Below are 6764 nucleotides of genomic sequence, written 5' to 3'. Positions count from 1 at the left end.
AGGACAGACGTGGTCTTCCACCCACTCTGTCGCCATGGGAAACGCTGCAGGTGATATCTTTTTTTTTTTGTATCTGTCTCACTCTCATCCTCCCTCTCTCTCACGGCTTGATGACTCTGTGAGTTCCTTTTAGCCTAATTAATACAGTATCACAAAATAACAGCGATAGCAACAGCTTCTGGCAAGGTTATTCACTCTGAAAACTAAAATAAATATATTTTTCTATCTGTTCTGTCTGGTTCCAGGAACGTAACCAACCTACACACACAAGCACACACGCTCGTGCATACAGTACGTGCGCGCGCGCGCGCACACACACACACACACACACACACACACACACACACACACACACACACACACACACACACACACACACACACACACACAAAAGCACACAAAAGCACACAAAAGCACACAATTACTCTTTCCGTCTCATCAAGCACATCCTCTTGTTATCTCAGGAGACAGAAGCAACAGTTAGAGATCACATGACTCAAAGAGGACCCTTTCCTCATTTCGCTGGCACCTGTTAAGTCAAACCCAAAGTGAAAATTCAATTGGAGACGTAGAGGACTGTGAAGCGAATGCAGATTAGAAAATACCCCTCACCCCCCCATCACTTTTTTATAGTCAATGCACAGCGAGAGCGCGACGAGGGATAGAAGGGAGATATTGAGGGGGTGAGAGCGAGATGTAGGGGGGAAGAAAGGGAGGGAGGCTGTTGCTACGGCAACCTCAGCCGCGGTGGTCGTCATCACAAGGCTGTTTCTGCATACTGTGCGCGTGTGTCAGTAGAATGTGTGCTCAGTCTCCTCTCTCCAGACAGGAGGAGAGGACATCCCCCCATCAATGTGCTAACTGAGAGAGAGAGAGAGAGAGAGAGAGAGAGAGAGAGAGAGAGAGAGAGGCAGACTGAAGCCCCATAATGCACTGCACGGTGCAGGGCTGGAGTCGTGCAGATTCATCAGTTCTTGTTCGGAGGGTTGTGTGCGAGCAGACACACACACAGACATAACGCTCGTGCAAGAGAGACACATAGTCTAACAGGCAGGTAAGGTTGCATCTCTGTTTGTCTGTATGGGTAGTTGGGGTGCATGTTGTTCTGTACCGTAGCTTCTGTTTCTCCCTCTGTGGAACTCATCACCACAGACAAGAGGGGCTATCATTAAGATTTTGATTGAAATTCTGATTCCGACAACTTCCCTGCCTGTTGCTAGTGGTTGCTGCTATATTTCTCACATGCAGGCTATACACGAGTCTGGGTTTTCATGGAATATTTTCTTTTTTTCCAGTGGCATTTGTAACAGCTGTTTCTTATTTTTGCTTGCCAGATACTTGTGTAAGAGACCATTGCTCATTTGTGTCTTTTGTACTGTTCTATATACTGTATGCAGTACACTGCTCATACAGTAGCTGTATCAGCTGGTAATTTGAATGTATAATAACGGTTTGCGCATGCTGTCAAATATACCCTGGGTCAGTTAGTTTGCATTTTGTTACATGTTGCTACATTATGTAAAACAACTGTCAAAGCACTCATTTTATTTCCTCAAAGTTGGTATAAAAATGAACGTTTCCATCAAAGGAAATCATAATACTTCCATGATAATTTCTTTATTTTGAAATTTAAATTCACAGCCCTGATAAGCTGTCACGTACTGACAGTGGTGAAAGTTGATTGGCTGTCTAAAAGAGAACCCCTCCGGTACTGGTCATTTTGTGGTTTAACTGTTGTGACCGTATCTAGTGCACCACAGACACATAGACTGCCAAGCATGATTGCAACAGCTTTGGGCAGGGCCTCCTAAACTTTTTTTTAGCCTGGGACTCAAATGGGACATTTTGTTTCTCTATCCTGGTGCCCAGTGTCCACAGTCTACACTGGAGACCAAGTTGAACCCCTAGTCAGACAAATTAGGGATTATGGTTAATTTATAGGACACTCAATGATGCTTAAATTCCTATTAAACAGGACCAATCACACTTATTGATCCCTGATTAAACAAATCATTGAATTGAACTGAGCTATCCGATTAAAATCAGCCTTTATTTTCTCCCAGTTTTTGTCGTCAATTCCCCCATGTATACGGTAGTAGGCTACTGTTTGTTGGTCTTGGGGAGGGTGTGGACAACCACCAGCGTAAAGTAACTAACTACATTCACTCAAGTACTGTACTTAAGTGCACTTTTGAGGAATTTACTTTACTGGAGTGTTTCCAATTTTCAATACTTTTACTTCTACTCCACTACATCTCCGAGGCAAATATTATACTTTTTACTCCACTACAATTATTTGAAAACTTGGGTTACTTTGTAGATTTTGATTATTATTACAAAACCTACATTAACCACTTCAGCCCTATTTACTTAGGCTATTTGAAAATAGCTGATCTACAAGCTCACAACGTGTCACAAAGCGACACGTTGACGTTGTGAGCTTGTACTGTAGATCTGCTGTTTTCAAAGCATTTGTATTTATTTTTTTCTTACATTTTTAATTCAAAGAATTTTTATACATTTGGAAGCTTTGTACTGTTACTCAAGTCAATTTTGAATACCGGACTTTAATGAGTATTTCTACATTGTGGTATTGGTACTTTAACTTAAGTACATAATGTGAGTTATTCTTCCATCACTCACAACCACGTGTCTCCTCTGATACACATGACGTCGCCAGCTGCTTCTTTTCCCCTCCCTGACGATGAGGAGCTTCATAGGGAGGGCGTAACACGTTGCATGCACAGGAATACGCTATCCCTCCTAGTTCCGTTTCTTGCTGAACAGAGACATGTAGGGCAGTGGCGTGCACAGACATTTTGAGGGGCAGGTGCTCAAGTAAATTATACTTTTTTTTGTTTACTTGGTCTGCTCTTTTTTCCCCTCTACACCTATACCTCTTTGCCAAAAATAGCCGATCTACAAGCCCACAACGCCTCGCAGCGCGAGGCGTTGTGGGCTTGTAGATCTGCTATTTTTGGCTGAAGTTCTCCTCAGAAAAGGGATGCTAGGTTTCGAGTGGTTATGGTATAAAGAAAAATCATATCACATAAAGATTTGGCGGACCCCCTGTAGTAACTCTGAGGACCCCCTAGGGACCCCCTGTTGAAGACCCCTGCTGTAAACTAAAAAAAAAAAACTTTTTTTCCCTTTTTTTCAAAAGGGCACTTCTGGTTAAGAGGGCAAAGGGCAGGTGCTCTAGTACCACCTAGAGTCTATCTGTGCACGTCCCTGCTGTAGGAGTTGCTAGTGTAGCCGAACAAAATTGTCTTATTTGGAGGAACATGGAGCAATCGAACCCTGAAGTCATCGAGGTGGTGGTCAGGAACTTTAAACATGGGCCACCCATGCAGACACCGTTAAATCTGCCTTTTGAACACATTTTGATTCACCATGACCGATTTTCGTGACCAGAAGTTTTGGCAAAACTTGGTGTTTGATTGCTCAACAGACTTCACACAGAGGCTTGGGACAGGGACATAGCAAACAAATAATGTAGATCAAACTAAAATGATCTTGTTGTTGTTCCTGTTTAGCTTTGATAGCAACACATTAACTCTTCCCTAAAGAAATCTGCCTGTCAAAATGGAGTGTCTCCTCTTTTCATCACAGATTCTTTCATTAAGAATTCTCTCTCTCTCTCTCTCTCTCTCTCTCTCTCTCTCTCTCTCTCTCTCTCTCTCTCTCTCTCTCTCTCTCTCTCTCTCTCTCTCTCTCTCTCTCTTTCTCTCTCTCGCTCTCGCTCTCTGTCTGTATCGCTCTCTCTCTTTCTCTCTGTCTGTATCTCTCTCTCTCTCCCCTATCTGCTGTTGTGTGATATAGTTATCCACGGGAGACCTATTTAAAAGAACTGACAGTAGCAACCATATCTCTGGCTCTCTTCAGTAATAATTAATTGTTGCTGTTGTGGAGACGCAGAGCTGCAAGATAAGAGGGGATCATGATTGCGTCTATGTGTGTGAGTGTGTGTGCATACGCCTGTGAGCATGCACATATGTATCATGCATGCGTGCGCGTGTGTGTGTGTGTGTGTGTGTGTGTGTGTGTGTGTGTGTGTGTGTGCGCGTGTGCGTGTGTGTGTGTGTGTGTGTGTGTGAAGGCAGGCACAGGGTGTGCGCAAGCAAGCATGCATAAATCATGTGTGTAGTGGATGTGCTTGCACGTTTAATGAGCTCAAGATTTAGCAGATAGACAGTTTCAATAAGAACTACAAATGTTCAATTAAGAACTTCTCTTCTGTTTCCTGAATGGGAATTAAACAAAGCTTCGCTCTAAGCTCAGTTACTACTATTGTGATCTTCCATATTCAGAGGGAAAACATTTATATCTAGGGAAATGTACGTATGGGCTTATAATATAAGATAATTTATGTGTCGTGGCATGTCTCCTGAACACATTAGTGTTTGGAGGAAACCGTCTGTAGGATGATGGAGAAGAAGGTAGTAACTATGTGTGCACACAGTAAATTTATGGAAAGTTATGAAATAAATTGGTGCATTGTTTTACATAGTCAGTGCCATTATAATTGCATCTCCAACAGAGAGTTGAGGGAGTTCATTAAGAGTTGTGGTCATTCACTTCTTCCACTGCCTGCTACAGAGCAGTCTACAGAGCAGCTAGATTCCTGATGTTAGAACGCACCTGGATTAGGGGTGCAACAGTTCATTCTATTAATACATTAAATCAATTATAAAGAAATGATTGATTTTAATAAGATAATTGATTTACAAAAAAATGCTTTTTAACTTCACAACACGTCAATTTGTTGAGATATATATTGTATGTGTATATATATATATATATATATATATATACTATATATATACTATATATATATATATATATATAGTAGCCCATACTGTAACGTGACATGATTATTCAATTAATAAAAACAGTAATTGGTCTAATTTCCATTGTATTGGAGTGACGTCATGTTGGACTCTGGAATCTGTTGCCACTTATACACAGCCTAGTAACAACTGAAGAAAAATAGACAGAGGCACTGCAGGTCACATGACTTACAACAGATTGTGGCAGACAGTGGCTGTTCCTGCCATTGTCAGAAGTCGATCCATGCAACAATTTGACCTCAGATAGTTCAACTATTGAACAAAGAGTCTGTTGTCACTGTTGAAAGCCCCTCAGACATGCAAACTGCTTGAACTCGCTCAACCCACATGGATTTTCCTTTCAAAGAGATCTATGAGGTTCTGTAGGTACGGTGGAATATTCTTTGCTGTCAGTCCAAACGCTGGCTCTGCTTAACAGCGAGGATCAAAGCTGATATATGGAGCCAGATATCCATGTCCAGTTTTCTTCTCCTTTCCCTGAGTGCCGTCTCTTTCTCCGTGTTTCTCTCCCCTATCCCGGTCTTTAATGGTCTGGAAAACAGGGGACATGTGTTCATGGTTCCACGGCCTCGTCTTGACATCATCAGAGCGAATCGGTCTGCGCGGTGGGCAGAGTGCTGAGCGCGCTGACTTGTATTACAGAGCAGGGCCTGAAATAGCCTTTTCATTCCCTCCTCCATATACACTCATCACTGGAGCATCCAGCGGCAGTGTTGATGTGCAAGGAACTCTATCAGTCTCGCCCAAAAACGCTGTCTCTTTTCTTGCCATCTCCCTGTCCCCTGCACACCTTATTGACCTTCGGTCTAGGGGCGCATCGTCTATTCAAATGACTGAAGTGATAGAGTAAGACAGACGTTTGCCTGGAAAGCCCTCTGTCCTCCCATTTATCCTACAGCATCTTGTACATTTTGGTTAGAAAAGTCACAATCTTCTGTGCACAACCACAACCACACACGCAGACTCAACCTCAACCTTCCAGAAAGGCTGCTGAGCCTTTTTTGGGCACAACACTTTGACTTGCCAGGTCTAAAATCAAAATTCCATATTACTGGTGTCTGTAGCTGCATGGCCCTGTGAGCGAATGATAAATATTTATAGGAGCTTAAACTAAACATTCACACTTAGAGCAGCACCAAAGATCCATCATAAGAGCTTTAGAGGGCAAGCTGCAGGCAACTGTTCAATCAACACCTTTCCCCAGACACAAGCACATACATTCTCTCAAACACAAACAAACACACGCTTACACAGCAGCCGAAAGTCAGTAAGTGCAGTTTTTGAGTCACTCGACTCCTACCTGATACATGCACATGAGAACATGCATGCACGCACGCACACACACACACACACACACACACACACACACACACACACACACACACACACACACACACACACACACACACACACACACACACGGCATGCTGTTTGATGGAGTTAGACACCATGGCAACAGAGCTGACTCTTGCTGTCCTGTGAGTGGACTGAAGCTGAGGTGGGAGGAGATAGATACCCGCTAGCTAGCACTGCTACTCAAGTGAAGCTATTATTTCACTGTCTCTCTATTTTTTTATTTCTTTCTCCCTCCTCTGCTATCTCCATTGTCCTGTGCAATCCCCATTTCATTTGTTTTTCTGTTGTGATGTTGGAGCGGGGGAGCGGTGAACTACAAAATAATACAAACATAAATAAACAAACAAACACAAGTACAGTACCTGCAGGTGGAGTAAAGGTCAATAAGCGTGTAGTTTTAAAGCCACGCATCGATTGGGTGAAAAAAACGACTCATCATCAAAGACGGAATCGCGCCGACTGCATGTGGGGGCAGACATCCCTCTGGGGTGGGGGTGTGGTGGGGAGGGGTGGGGGGGATGGTGTGCATTTTATTTGTTGGCATTTTGTTTTCTCATC

At 43.0% G+C, this 6764-nt stretch overlaps 1 protein-coding gene across 1 annotated transcript in view; it reads left to right on the top strand.

Moving 5' to 3' along the window:
• Window positions 1–991: 991 nt before the first annotated feature.
• Window positions 992–6764, top strand: part of LOC311050372 (muscleblind-like protein 1) — an 89978-nt gene continuing 84205 nt past the window's right edge. The window contains exon 1 of the mRNA XM_084064411.1: window positions 992–1054. The gene's annotated coding sequence lies outside the window, so the exon portion shown is untranslated. The remainder of the gene's footprint in view (window positions 1055–6764) is intronic.

The sequence above is a fragment of the Gymnoscopelus microlampas genome (genome assembly GCF_963454915.1).
Source record: "Gymnoscopelus microlampas genome assembly, chromosome: 8".
Classification (NCBI taxonomy): domain Eukaryota; kingdom Metazoa; phylum Chordata; class Actinopteri; order Myctophiformes; family Myctophidae; genus Gymnoscopelus; species Gymnoscopelus microlampas.
Note: the sequence above shows the minus strand (reverse complement) of the source record. Positions and strands in the feature narration are given on the sequence as shown.